We start from the raw sequence: 16,324 nt of genomic DNA on the forward strand, positions 1-16,324 counted from the left end.
AAAATTCTGATTCGCCTAGGTATCCACGTGTCATCTCCGCATTGGGACTTGTGTCATCAAGCGAGTGGATGGGGTGAGCCTATTGTATGTCGACATGTGGCTCGGCCCAACAGTGGCCCGTTTAGGTTAAAAGGCCGGGCCAGCCAAAATAAGCGGGCTGGCCCATTAGCGGCCTACTTGAGTCAGGCTCATTCACAAGCACGACCCATACAAGTTGCACATAGTCGGCCCATCAAAGGCCCATTTTAGATTTGACAATTTCTAGTCCATTGTCAGTTCCAACCCGTTAACAGCCCGCTACGTCTTTGGGCCCAATTACGGCCCGACCTTCTTTCGGCCTGTTAGCAGCCCATTGTCAGTTCCAGCCCATTAATGGCCCGATACGTCTTTCGGCCTTTTCCCGGCCCATTCTGCAGTTGGGTCAACTTCTAGCCTGTTGTGACTTTCGACCTTTCCTCGACCCATTCGGTAAATGGGCCAATTCCTAGCCCATCTTTTCTTTCGGCCTGTTAACGGCCCGCATAACATTTGGGCCTTTGACGGTGCAACCTAATTTTGGGCCCGTTAGTGGCCCACGTTCCTTAGGGCACAATTTCAGCTCGACGCGACTTTTGGCCTGTTAAAAGCCTAGTTTGCAAATTGGGCCTCTTCTGGCCCAAAACACTTTCGGCCTCTTACTAGCCCATCAAGTAAAAGGGCGGAGACAAAATTGACATTTAGTTCGGCCTGCTAGAGGCCCGCGGGCCATTTCCATTTATACGGCCCTATCGAGCTTTCGGCCTGTTAACGGCCTGCTAAGAGCCATTGTTACGGTGGGCCACATCATTTGGGATCCACTAAATATTAAGTTGACCAGCCCAATTAAGGCCCGCTTTGACTACACATGTTTGGTCGTTCAGATGGCGTCCATGTAATGTTTGGGCGTGTTGGCCCCCATTTCAACGATATAGCATATACAAAGAATTTTCCTACTCTATACCATCGCCTCTAAAAAACCTACACTATACAATAAAGAGACTAAGGCAAAGAAACAAAGAATAATCCTACACTATACAATAAAGAAATTACAGCATATTATACCCACTGGGCATTATAGTTCGGCACCAGTGAGAATACAACATACACAAACAACAAATTACATACACTGGGCAAAGAAAGCTCATACATCATGGACACGCATCAACAAAACTTACCATTTGAACTATAATCTCTTTAGAACATAGGATTGGCCGGATTCAGATAGCACAAATTTCAGTCTACAAAATATCTAATTCCTTCGTGGTTATCTCACTGTCTTGTTTCATTTTTTTTGACTCCTGCATCTAATACCCGCAACTCTAGTCTCAACTTGTTGATTACATGTTGAGAATCATGTACACATTGTCTTGCCACCTTTAGTTGTTGCTCGAATTCATCAGCACATTCCAATTCCAATCCATAATCATTTGGTGACAGCCATGCCGCACTGCTCGTAGATCTTTGTGTTGATGTCACTTCATCCTGAAATTCTGTAAGTACACATGACTAGGGCAAAAATATAGTTACAACAGTGAAGTGAGCAAGACAGAGTATTTTGTACATGGCAAAATAGGACTAACAATAATGTTACACGTCATGAAGCATAAGCACGTGATATTTTAAAAATTATAAAAATGGTAGCCTATGCAACCCGCATACAGAAATCTCTCTTAGCTCACCGGAGGAGCATGATGTTGGGGCTAAATCCAAAACACAAACATGTTACAAATTTAGACCACACGCAACTACTGAACATTATGATAACACCCCTTAAGAGTCTTATTCTAATAACACCCACCTTATTCTGCACAACCCCTGACAGAGCGCCGCCGCCCCTCCCCTCCCCAACTTCTACCGCGGCAGAGGTCTGGGGGCGCCGCCGCCCCTCCCCTCCCCGCCTTCTACCACGGCAGCGGCCTGGGAGCGCCGCTGCCCCTTCCCTCCCGGACTTTGATACGTCCATTTTGCATCATGCTTTTATATCAATATTTATTGCATTATGGGCTGTTATTACACATTATGTCATAATACTTATGCCTATTCTCTCTTATTTTACAAGGTTTACATAAGGAGGGAGAATGCCGGCAGCTGGAATTCTGGGCTGGAAAAGGAGCAAATATTAGAGACCTATTCTGCACAACTCCAAAAGTCCTGAAACTCCACGAAAGTTATTTTTGGAAATAATAAAAAATACTAAGCGGAAGAAATACCAGAGGGGGCCCACACCCTGGCCACGAGGGTGGGGGGCGCGCCCCCTACCTCGTGGGCCCCCTGTTGGCCCTCCGGTGCCCATCTTCTGCTATATGAAGTCTTTCGTCAGAAGAAAAATCAGAAGCAAGCTTTCGGGACGAGACTCCGCCGCCACGAGGCGGAACCTTGGCGGAACCATTCTAGGGCTCCGGCCGAGCTGTTCTGCTGGGGACACTTCCCTCCGGGAGGGGGAAATCATCGCCAGCGTCATCACCAACGCTCCTCTCATCGGGAGAGGTGCAATCTCCATCAACATCTTCACCAGCACCATCTCCTCTCAAACCCTAGTTCATCTCTTGTATCCAATTCTTGTCTCCAAGTCTGGGATTGGTACCTGTAGGTTGCTAGTAGTGTTGATTACTCCTTGTAGTTGATGCTAGTTGGTTTATTTGGTGGAAGATCATATGTTCCGATCCTATATGCATATTAATACTCCTCTGATTATGAACATGAATATGCTTTGTGAGTAGTTACGTTTGTTCCTTGGGACATGGGAGAAGTCTTGCTATTAGTAGTCATGTGAATTTGGTATTTGTTTGATATTTTGATGAGATGTATGTTGTCTCTCCTCTAGTGATGTTATGTGAACGTCGACTACATGACACTTCACCATTATTTGGGCCTAGAGGAAGGCATTGGGAAGTAATAAGTAGATGATGGGTTGCTAGAGTGATAGAAGCTTAAACCCTAGTTTATGCGTTGCTTCGTAAGGGGCTGATTTGGATCCATATGTTTCATGCTATGGTTAGGTTTACCTTAATACTTCTTTTGTAGTTGCGGATGCTTGCAATAGGGGTTAATCATAAGTGGGATGCTTGTCCAAGTAAGGATAGCACCCAAGCACCGGTCCACCCACATATCAAATTATCAAAGTACCGAACGCGAATCATATGAACATGATGAAAACTAGCTTGACGATAATTCCCATGTGTCCTCGGGAGTGCTTTTCTCCATATAAGAAATTGTCCAGGCTTGTCCTTTGCTACAAAAAGTATTGGGCCAACTTGCTGCACTTTATTTACTTTTGTTACTTGTTGCTCGTTACAAATTATCTTATCACAAAACTATCTGTTACCTATAATTTCAGTGCTTGCAAAGAATACCTTGCTGAAAACCGCTTATCATTTCCTTCTGCTCCTCGTTGGGTTCGACACTCTTACTTATCGAAAGGACTAATATAGATCCCCTATACTTGTGGGTCATCAGGACTCTTTTCTGGCGCCGTTTCCGGGGAGTGAAGCGCCTTTGGTAGGTGGAATTTGGTAAGGAAAAATTTATATAGTGTGCTGAAATTTACTGTCACTTGTTACTATGGAAAGTAATCCTCTGAGGGGCTTGTTCGGGGTATCTTCACCCCGACCAGTAGAGCAAAGAGTTGCTCCTCAACCTACTGAACCTACTGAAAGTGAAAATGCCTACTTTGAAATTCCTTCATGTATGATAGAAAAACTGCTAGCTAATCCTTTTGCAGGAGATGGAACATTACATCCTGATGAGCACCTAATATATGTGGATGAAGTTTGTGGATTATTTAAGCTTGCAGGTGTGCCCGATGATGTTATTAAGAAGAAGGTCTTCCCTTTATCTTTGAAGGGAGATGCATTGACATGGTATAGCCTATGTGATGATATGGGATCATGGAACGACAAACGATTGAAATTGGAATTTCATCAGATGTTTTATCCTATGCATCTTGTTCATCGTGATCGCAATTATATATATAATTTTTGGCCTCGCGAAGGAGAAAGCATTGCTCAAGCTTGGGGGAGGCTTAAATCAATGTTATATTCATGCCCCAATCATGAGCTCTCTAGAGAAATGATTATTCAGAATTTTTATGCTCGGCTTTTTGATAACAATCGCACCATGCTCGATACTTCTTGTGCTGGCTCTTTTATGATGAAGACTATTGAATTCAAATGGGATTTATTGGAAATAATTAAACGCAACTCTGAAGATTGGGATCTCGATGAAGGTAAAGAGTCAGGTATGACACCTAAGTTTGATTGTGTTAAATCTTTTACGGATACCGATGTTTTCCGTAAGTTTAGCACTAAATATGGACTTGACTCTGAGACAGTAGCTTCCTTTTGTGAATCTTTTGCTACTCATGTTGATCTCCCTAAGGAGAAGTGGTTGAAATATCATCCTCCCATAGAAGTAAAAGTATCTGCACCTATTAAAGTTGAAGAAAAGACTACTACTTATAATGATCCTATTGTTCCTACTGCTTATGTTGAGAAACCACCTTTTCCTGTTAGGATAAAAGATCCTGCTAAAGCTTCAACTGTGGTTCATAAAAGTAATATTAGAACCTATACACCTCCTGAGCAAGTTAAAGTTGAACCTAATATTGCTATGGTTAAAGATCTCTTGGCTGATAAAATTGATGGGCATGTTATTTATTTCTGCGATGAAACTGCTAGAATTGCTAAACCGTGTGCTAAAGATAAACATAGACCTGTGGTAGGCATGCCTGTTATTTCTGTTAAAATAGGAGATCATTGTTATCATGGCTTGTGTGATATGGGTGCTAGTGCTAGTGCAATACCTATTGACTTATACAAAGAAATTATGCATGATATTGCACCTACTGAGTTAGAAGAAATTGATGTCACAATTAAACTTGCCAATAGAGATACTATATCACCAATGGGAATTGTTAGAGATGTTGAAGTCTTGTGTGGGAAAACTAAATATCCTGCTGATTTTCTTGTTCTTGGTTCCCCACAAGATAGCTTTTGTCCCATTATATTTGGTAGACCCTTCTTGAACACTGTTAATGCTAGGATAGACTACGAAAAGGATATTGTAACTATTGGTTTGGATGATATGTCTCATGCATTTAATTTCTCTAAATTTCGTAGACAACACCGTGAAGAGGAATTGCCTAGTAAAGATGAAATTATTGGTCTTGCTTCTATTGTCGTGCCTCCTAGTGATCCTTTAGAACAATATTTGCTAGACCATGAAAATGATATGTTTATGAATGAAAGAAGGGAAATAGATGAAGTGTTCTTTAAACAGGGACCTATTCTGAAACACAACTTGCCTGTTGAAATCCTAGGGGATCCTCCTCCACCCAAGGGTGATCCCGTGTTTGAGCTTAAACCGTTGCCAGATACTCTTAAATATGCTTATCTTGATGAAAAGAAGATATATCCTGTTATTATTAGTGCTAACCTTTCAGAGAAGGAGGAAGAAAAATTATTGAAAAACTCTGAAGAAGCACCGTGCTGCTATTGGATATACTCTTGATGATCTTAAGGGCATTAGTCCCACTCTATGTCAACACAAAATAAATTTCGAGAAAGACGCCAAACCGGTTATTGATCATCAACGACGGCTGAATCCTAAGATGAAAGAAGTGGTAAGAAAGGAAATACTAAAGCTCCTTGAGGTAGGTATAATTTATCCCGTTGCTGATAGTCAGTGGGTAAGTCCTATCCATTGTGTCCCTAAGAAGGGAGGTATTACTGTCGTTCCTAATGATAAAGATGAATTGATTCCGCAAAGAATTATTACAGGTTATAGGATGGTAATTGATTTCCGCAAACTAAATAAAGCTACTAAAAAGGATCATTACCCCTTACCTTTTATTGATCAAATGCTAGAAAGATTATCCAAACATACACACTTTTACTTTCTAGATGGTTATTCTGGCTTCTCTCAAATACCTGTGTCAGCGGATGATCAAGCTAAGACCACTTTTACTTGCCCTTTCGGTACTTTTGCTTATAGACGTATGCCTTTTGGTTTATGTAATGCACCTGCTACCTTTCAAAGATGCATGATGGCTATATTCTCTGACTTTTGTGAAAAGATTTGCGACGTTTTCATGGACGACTTCTCCGTCTACGGATCCTCTTTTGATGATTGCTTGAGCAACCTTGATCGAGTTTTGCAGAGATGTGAAGAAACTAATCTTGTCTTGAACTGGGAAAAGTGCCACTTTATGGTTAATGAAGGCATTGTCTTGGGGCATAAAATTTCTGAAAGAGGTATTGAAGTTGATAAAGCTAAAGTTGATGCTATTGAAAAGATGCCATGTCCCAAGGACATCAAAGGTATAAGAAGTTTCCTTGGTCACGCTGGATTTTATAGGAGGTTCATTAAGGACTTCTCGAAAATTTCTCGGCCTCTGACTAATTTATTACAAAAAGATATACCATTTGTCTTTGATGATGATTGTGTAGAAGCATTTGAAATACTTAAGAAAGCATTGATTTCTGCACCTATCGTTCAGCCACCTGATTGGAATTTACCTTTTGAAATTATCTGTGATGCTAGTGATTATGCTGTAGGTGCTATTCTAGGGCAAAGAGTTGATAAGAAATTAAATGTTATTCAATATGCTAGTAAAACTCTAGACAATGCCCAGAGAAATTATGCTACTACTGAAAAAGAAATCTTAGCAGTTGTATTTGCTTGTGATAAGTTCAGACCTTATATTGTTGATTCTAAAGTAACTATTCACACTGATCATGCTGCTATTAAATATCTTATGGAAAAGAAAGATGCTAAACCTAGACTTATTAGATGGGTTCTCTTGCTACAAGAATTTGATTTACATATTATTGATAGAAATGGAGCTGAGAACCCCGTTGCAGACAACTTGTCTAGGTTAGAGAATGTTCTTGATGACCCACTACCTATTGATGATAGCTTTCCTGATGAACAATTAAATGTCATAAATGCTTCTCGTACTACTCCATGGTATGCTGATTATGCTAATTACATTGTTGCTAAATTTATACCACCTAGTTTCACATACCAGCAAAAGAAAAAGTTTTTCTATGATTTGAGACATTACTTTTGGGATGACCCACATCTTTATAAAGAAGGAGTAGATGGTGTTATTAGACGTTGTGTACCTGAGCATGAACAGGAACAGATCCTACGCAAGTGTCACTCCGAAGCTTATGGAGGACACCACGCTGGAGATAGAACTGCACATAAGGTATTGCAATCCGGTTTTTATTGGCCTACTCTCTTCAAGGATGCCCGTAAGTTTGTCTTATCTTGTGATGAATGTCAAAGAATTGGTAATATTAGTAGACGTCAAGAAATGCCTATGAATTATTCACTTGTTATTGAACCATTTGATGTTTGGGGCTTTGATTATATGGGACCTTTTCCTGCCTCTAATGGATATACACATATTTTAGTTGCTGTTGATTACGTTACTAAGTGGGTAGAAGCTATTCCAACTAGTAGTGCTGATCATAACACCTCTATTAAGATGCTTAAAGAAGTTATTTTTCCGAGGTTTGGAGTCCCTAGATATTTAATGACTGATGGTGGTTCACATTTTATTCATGGTGCCTTTCGTAAAATGCTTGCTAAGTATGATGTTAATCATAGAATTGCATCTCCTTATCACCCACAGTCTAGTGGTCAAGTAGAATTGAGTAATAGAGAGCTCAAATTAATTTTGCAAAAGACTGTTAATAGATCTAGAAAGAATTGGTCCAAGAAACTTGATGATGCATTATGGGCCTATAGAACTGCATATAAAAATCCTATGGGTATGTCTCCGTATAAAATGGTTTATGGAAAAGCATGTCACTTACCTCTCGAACTAGAACATAAGGCATATTGGGCTATTAAAGAGCTCAACTATGATTTCAAACTTGCCGGTCAGAAGAGGTTATTTGACATTAGCTCACTTGATGAATGGAGAACCCAAGCCTATGAGAATGCCAAATTGTTTAAAGAAAAAGTTAAAAGATGGCATGACAAAAGGATACAAAAGCGTGCGTTTAATGTAGGTGATTATGTATTGCTATACAACTCTCGTTTAAGATTTTTTGCAGGAAAACTTCTCTCTAAATGGGAAGGTCCTTACGTTATCGAGGAGGTCTATCGTTCCGGTGCCATAAAAATCAACAACTTCGAAGGCATAAATCCGAAGGTGGTGAACGGTCAAAGAGTCAAACATTATATCTCAGGTAATCCTATAAATGCTGAAACCAATGTTATTGAAACCGTAACCCCGGAGGAATACATAAGAGACACTTTCGAGAACGTTTCAGACTCCGAAAAGGAATAGGTATGTGGTACGGTAAGTAAACCGACTCCAAAACAGTTCTAATGGAAATTTTTCTCCGTTTTGGAATATTTAGAAAAATAGAAAAATAAGAAGCAGTCCGGGAAGGACACGAGGGCTCCACGAGGGTGGAGGGCGCGCCCTACCCCCTGGGGGCGCTCCCTGCCTCATGGGCACCTCGTGTGCTCTCCGGACTCCATTTTCTTGCACGTTATGTATTTTGGCCGGTAAAAATTCATTATATAATCTCCCGAAGGTTTTGACTCCTGTATCACGCAAATATCCTCTGTTCTTGTTTCGAGCTGTTTTTCTGACTCTAGATCATCATGAGGTCTCCAAGTGCCCCCAAGGACAAGTTCTTCGAGAAGGTCATCAACCCCTACCTCGCGGAGGTGCTGCAACACCCTCAAAACAATTCAGATGCATGAGGGGCTGCTGCACATCCGCGATGTTGAGGGACCGAGGAAGACCGGAAGCATGCAGACAAGGCTCGAGGCAATGGAGCAACAAGTTTTCAAGTGCCAGGAGATGGTGGAGCGTGGACTTGACTCCAATCACATGATTATCGCGGAGTTCACCAACAACCACAAGCTGGATGCCAAGGACATTGGGGAGGCCATCTTCAAGCTCCATGAGAAAATCGAGCACCTCCAAGCCCAAATCTATGACCTGCAAAACCAAAACTGTGAGTATGAATGTAGACTCAAGAGAATGAGTTTGGCTGCAGATTTGAGGATCCCGGAGACTCGATCATCCTTCTATGATGGTGAGCCCATGCCTTGGAAGATGGACGACAAGCCTACTTCATCAACAACCCCATCACCACCACTTCTGAGGAAGGAGACATAATCATATGGGTATGGGCACTCCCCTTGGCAACTGCCATGCTTGGGGGAGGTGCCCCGGTATCGTATCACCACCACATCTCTATCTTTACCGTTTTTCTTAGTTCGATCCTTTTAGTAATATCTCGATCTAGTAGAATAAAGTTTTTGGTATGATTTAGTTTTGAATTTTGCTTTATGATCCCTCTATGTAATCGAGTCCGTGAGCTATATAATAAAGATTAGTGTTGAGTCAAGGGCTTGATTATTTTGCCATGATCTTGAGGGAAGAAAAGAAAAAGAAAAAGAATAAAAAGAAAAAAGAGATCATATTGATCTTATGGAGAGTAATGACTTCACATAGAAAGAGTATGATGATTAAAAGTTGTTGAGAGTTGACAAACATAGCTTTGGTCATCGTTGCAATTAATAGGAAGTAATAAAGAAAGAGAGGTTTCACATATAAATATACTATCTTGGACATCTTTTATGATTGGGAGCACTCATTAAAATATGACATGCTAAAGAGTTGATGTTGGACAAGGAAGACAACGTAATGGGTTATGTTTTCTTATATCTGAGATAAAGTATATTGTCATGGATCATCCAACATGTTGAGCTTGCCTTTCCCCCTCATGCTAGCCAAATTCTTTGCACCAAGTAGAGATACTACTTGTGCTTCCAAATACCCTTAAACCAGTTTTGCCATGAGAGTCCACCATATCTACCTATGGATTGAGTAAGATCCTTCAAGTAAGTTGTCATCGGTGCAAGCAATAAAAATTGCTCTCTAAATATGTATGATTGATTGTGTGGAGGAAATAAGCTTTATACGATCTTGTGATGTGGAAGAAATAAAAGCGACGGACTGCATAATAAAGGTCTATATCACAAGTGGCAATATAAAGTGACGTTCTTTCGCATTAAGATTTTGTGCATCCAACCCTGAAAGCGCATGGCAACCTCTGCTTCCCTCTGCAAAGGGCCTCTCTTTTATTATTACCTTCTACCTTATGCAAGAGTCATGGTGATCTTCTTTTTACATTTTATCCTTTGGCAAGCACAGGATGTTGGAAAGATCCTGATATATATATCTAATTGGATGTGGGTTAGCATGAACTATTATTGTTGACATTACCCTTGAGGTAAAAGGTTGGGAGGCGAAACTATAAGCCCCTATCTTTCTCTGTGTCCGATTAAAACTCCGTAACCACAAGTATTGCGTGAGTGTTAGCAATTGTGCAAGACTAAATGATAGTTGAGTATGTGGACTTGCTGAAAAGCTCTGACATAGACTCTTTCTGATGTTATGATAAATTGCAATTGCTTCAATGACTGAGATTATAGTTTGTTAGTTCTCAATAAAGTTTCTGATTCATACTTTGCATTGTGAATAGATTATTAGTTGAGCATAAGAAATCATATGGCAATATCCATATATGTTGTTGTTATAAGATTAACCATGATGCCCTCATGTCCGTATTTTATTTTATCGACACCTCTACCTCTAAACATGTGGACATATTTATCGTTATCGGCTTCTGCTTGAGGACAAGCGAGGTCTAAGCTTGGGGGAGTTGATACGTCCATTTTGCATCATGCTTTTATATCGATATTTATTGCATTATGGGCTGTTATTACACATTATGTCATAATACTTATGCCTATTCTCTCTTATTTTACAAGGTTTACATAAGGAGGGAGAATGCCGGCAGCTGGAATTCTGGGCTGGAAAAGGAGCAAATATTAGAGACCTATTCCGCACAACTCCAAAAGTCCTGAAACTCCACGAAAGTTATTTTTGGAAATAATAAAAAATACTGAGCGGAAGAAATACCAGAGGGGGCCCACACCCTGGCCACGAGGGTGGGGGCGCGCCCTACCCCCCTGGGCGCGCCCCCTGCCTCGTGGGCCCCATGTTGGCCCTCCGGTGCCCATCTTCTGCTATATGAAGTCTTTCGTCAGAAGAAAAATCAGAAGCAAGCTTTCGGGATGAGACTCCACCGCCACGAGGCGGAACCTTGGCGGAACCAATCTAGGGCTCCGGCAGAGCTGTTCTGCCGGGGACACTTCCCTCCGGGAGGGGGAAATCATCGCCATCGTCATCACCAACGCTCCTCTCATCGGGAGAGGGCAATCTCCATCAACATCTTCACCAGCACCATCTCCTCTCAAACCCTAGTTCATCTCTTGTATCCAATTCTTATCTCCAAGTCTGGGATTGGTACCTGTAGGTTGCTAGTAGTGTTGATTACTCCTTGTAGTTGATGCTAGTTGGTTTATTTGGTGGAAGATCATATGTTCAGATCCTATATGCATATTAATACTCCTCTGATTATGAACATGAATATGCTTTGTGAGTAGTTACGTTTGTTCCTGAGGACATGGGAGAAGTCTTGCTATTAGTAGTCATGTGAATTTGGTATTCGTTCGATATTTTGATGAGATGTATGTTGTCTCTCCTCAAGTGGTGTTATGTGAACGTTGACTACATGACACTTCACCATTATTTGGGCCTAGAGGAAGGCATTGGGGAGTAATAAGTAGATGATGGGTTGCTAGAGTGACAGAAGCTTAAACCCTAGTTTATGCGTTGCTTTGTAAGGGGCTGATTTGGATCCATATGTTTCATGCTATGGTTAGGTTTACCTTAATACTTCTTTGGTAGTTGCGGATGCTTGCAATAGGGGTTAATCATAAGTGGGATGCTTGTCCAAGTAAGGACAACACCCAAGCACCGGTCCACCCACATATCAAATTATCAAAGTACCGAACGCGAATCATATGAACATGATGAAAACTAGCTTGACGATAATTCCCATGTGTCGTCGGAAGCGCTTTTCTCCATATAAGAAATTGTCCAGGCTTGTCCTTTGCTACAAAAAGGATTGGGCCAACTTGCTGCACTTTATTTACTTTTGTTACTTGTTGGTCGTTACAAATTATCTTATCACAAAACTATCTGTTACCTATAATTTCAGTGCTTGCAGATAATACCTTGCTGAAAACCACTTATCATTTCCTTCTGCTCCTCGTTGGGTTCGACACTCTTACTTATCGAAAGGACTACGATAGATCCCCTATACTTGTGGGTCATCAGACTTCTTCCGCAGCAGCGGCCTGGGAGCGATGCCGCCCCTCCCGTCCCCGCTTTCTCCCGCGGCGGCGGCCTGGGAGCGACGCCACCCCTCCCCTCCCTGCCTTCTTCCGCGATGGCGGCCGGCAGCGACGCCGCCCCTCCCCTCCAGGCCTTCTTCTGCGGCAGCGGCCAAGCAGCGACGCCGCCCGTCGCCTCTTTAGTGACAGCAACCGATTAACGCCTCCCCCGCACGCATATCGTCCTTCTTCCGCTGCAGTAGCTCGGTAGCGCCACCGCCGAACTCCTCCGGGGCTTCAATTACCTGTACTTCATCAGATGTGGATTGGTGCTGCCTCGACATCAAACCAATTCGAGCAAGGAGGACTGTGCGTAAGGTTCCTTTATCCACGGCAGCTTCTTGGATTAATTCTGCAACGACCTTTACAACAAATCTCCTTCTCCGTTCACCTTGAGCAACGTCCAGACCGCTCATGAACTTCTGAAGGGCAAGTGGACTGCACGGGCGAACGCAAAAGTTGTGCAGACGGACAAGAAGGGAACTTCCTCCTGCAAACGCAAGAAATCACTGCAACACGAGCTAAGCAGTACACTTCCTCAACCATCTCAGTTTAGTTATTCCAGACAAAGCAGTACACACGGTCCAGTATGCCTACAAAAAGGATGCAGTGCGGTTGCTTCGGTTCGTTGTGGGGGAAAATGCATTGCACTTGCTCGGTTATGCCGTACGCTTGTATAGGTTCATTACGGATAACGATGCAGTGCGGTTGCTTCAGTTCACCTTGCGGGGTGATGCAGTCAGCGTGCAATACTTCACAGTACCCTTTCAAACACATTGCAGTTTGCATGATTCAGTTCATTTAACCTGACAATGCAGCTCGGTCATTTTGTGTGCAGGAAATGACGTTTAGCAGATACAAAATGCCACGCATAATTGACAACACTGAGAACAACAACTTTCAGAAGAGTAAAGCTTCTTCTGAAAGAGATACTGGCTGGGTTACCCCTGAGATTCCTCGAGGATTCTTCACGACAACAAACAGGGTGGAGTACTCTCCGGAAGAGGATTTTTTCCAGGAAGAAGAGGTAGTCGATGATGACGATGATGTCACATTCGTCTGGGAGGGCACTCACCGACGGGATGATGAAGATGATGACGATGAAGATGAGCCAATAATAGTTCTCAACCCAGAGTATAAGCACGAGTTCACTATGTTTGGACAACATGTCCGAACAGACAATGATGATGAAGTTGAACACGATGTTGCAGCAGATGATGATTATGACTATGATGATGCGCCACTGCTCCAAAATTTTCAAACCAATCCACTGAGACATCGTCACAACACTGGATTACCACCACGTCCACCTGCTGCACCCCAAAACAGAGCTCAGCGTCCACCCGCTGCACCGAAAAAACAGAGCTCCAAGCAGACCTGCTGCATCAACTTCGACACTGCGACCACCAACGGTGCCTCGGTCAAAAGTCAACAGCAGGTACAAATCCTCCTCACTATTGCCGCCGCGAGATCCTCAACTATACAGATCTGCTATAACCCCGCCATGTCCAATACAACCCGCCGAGCTGCAAACACCATCGGGTGAACGACTCTACACACATGTAAGTTTATGTTCTGAAAAAATAATAATAGTTGTAGTCCATTCAGATAACATTGCAGTGCACACTGATATTTCTTGTGAGGTTTGACCTAGCATCTAATACATTGGATTCTTCTGAAAACTTAGGAACATTGCAATGCTTTATTAAACTCGTATGCACTCCTCATATTTAAAAAACAGAACAGAACAAATTATCTCATAGAGCATTGCACTTAATGCAGGATAAAAACATGCCGTTGAACCTCATACCTGCCGCTGGAATGAAGTTCACCACGTACGACAAGGCATGGGACTTTTACAACAATTATGCAAGATGTGCAGGGTTTCGCATACGCAAGAGGGCAAAACACAGGACAAATGCCTATTGATGAAGAGCGAACCTCGAGACGAGGGTCGATCCGTTGTTGGCCCGATCTTTCACGGCACAAACCTCCATCGCAGCAAGAACAAGTTGCGGGTTTATGAAGATGTTCGCAAATCCCACGGAAACAACACGCCAACCCCTCAATCCGAAGGAATAACGTGGACGAATCGTATAGGCTCAGCTTGTAATCCCCTACGCGTCGCGTCGCAGGAACTCACACGCCTGTAAAGATTTTGACAAGAATTCTCTAAACTCGTTAATGGCCAACGGCCGAAACACATGAGGTGTCTAATTCATCTCAAAATAACCTAACCTATTACATGACGCACAGCTTGGCTTTATAGTAGCAGCCGCTCCTTCTAACTTGACTCACAAGAATAAATTGAACTTTTGATCTATCTCTACCTCACGGGTGAAATAACAGAAATAAAAATACTAGATAGTCACGCGCCTCATAATTAGACCGAACACAGCTAACCCAAATACTTGGTGCGTCATGTTCAACATGACTTGATTGGGTGGCCCCCAGCCAGACACGTACAAGGACAGGAAGTCCCATGGTGCACCACTGCTGACATGTGATAACTTATTCTCTTCCGGCGGCCTTGACCGTGAGAAATAATAGCAGGTTAAGATTCTTTTAACACCAACAAAGCAGTGCTCCTTCGAATCAACATGATCTGGTGGACGTGACCTTCCAAAGCAATAACAAATATTTCCTTGTGTACGTGGTCTTCTAAAGCAATAGCAAATATTTCTGTCTTTACTTTTCCCATCCGAAATAAGATTTAACTCTGGCGGCCTCGGCAACTCAAACGAATCCATCTTATCTCCTATTTTAATGGAGTTCCAAACAAGACCCGAATCTGATGTATATAGTACTGAATCAGTTAATTCTTTGAACAATTACTTGTACGTGCATGTGTTAGTACCGTATGCATGCGCCTCCTTGTCCATGCCAAACATGCGATAACAAGCACGCATGTATTCAAATCTTATTTCATTATGCACAAAAACAATTTCTTAAACAAGTGCAACGCCATTACGACTTGATGCACAAGCAGTATTCCCGCTTAGTACAGATATTTTGGCTAGCAAAGGATTCTAAATAGCAAGCACCACATGTTAGAGGGTCCATAACAATATAACTTCTATACAAATATACCCAAGTATAACTCATTATGTTGTCTTCCTTGTCCAACATCAACTAATTTGCTCAGGTTTGAAAATAATTAATGGGTCTCACAATCATAGAAGATGTCCAAGATGGTATATTTATATGTGAAATCTCTCTTCCTTCAATATTCTTTCATGAATTGTTCAAGTGACCAATACAATGTTTGCTAACCTTCAATAAATTTACCACCTCTACTTCTTATATGTGAAGTCATTACTCCCCATGGGATAAGCATATGAAACATATATAATTTCAGATTTATGATATTCAAATCATTCAACTATTTACTCATAGGATATAAGTGAAGCACACGAGTAAATGACAAACTACTCTAAAAAGATATAAGTGAAGATCAATGAGTAGTTAAATAATTATGTAGCTATGTGAAGACTCTCTCTCATTTAAGAATTTCAGATCTTGGGATATTATTCAAACAGCAAGCAAAACAAAATAAAATGACATTTCAAGGATAGCACTCATCATGTGAAGAAGCAAAAAACTTAGGCTCAACCGATACTAACCGATAATTATTGAAGAAGAAAAGTGGGATGCCTACCGGGTCATCCCCAAGCTTAGATGCTTGAGACTTCTTGAAATATTATCTTGGGGTGCCTTGGGAATCCCCAAGCTTGATCTTTTGTGTCTCCTTAATTCCTCTCATATCACGGTTTCCTATATCTAGAAAGCTTCATCCACACCAAACTCAACAAAAACTCGTGAGATAAGTTAGTATAAACCAATGCAAAAACCTTATCATTTTCTATTGTAACAAATCACTAAAATTATTATTCAACATTGCATACTAAATTCCTCGGCATATTTAATACTCCTATCCCCAAATAGAATCATTAAACAAGCAAACATATGCAAACATAACAACAATCTGCCAAAACAGTACAGTTTGTAAAGAATGCAAGATTCATCA

The sequence above is a fragment of the Triticum aestivum genome, chromosome 2D, assembly GCF_018294505.1.
Source record: "Triticum aestivum cultivar Chinese Spring chromosome 2D, IWGSC CS RefSeq v2.1, whole genome shotgun sequence".
Taxonomy (NCBI): domain Eukaryota; kingdom Viridiplantae; phylum Streptophyta; class Magnoliopsida; order Poales; family Poaceae; genus Triticum; species Triticum aestivum.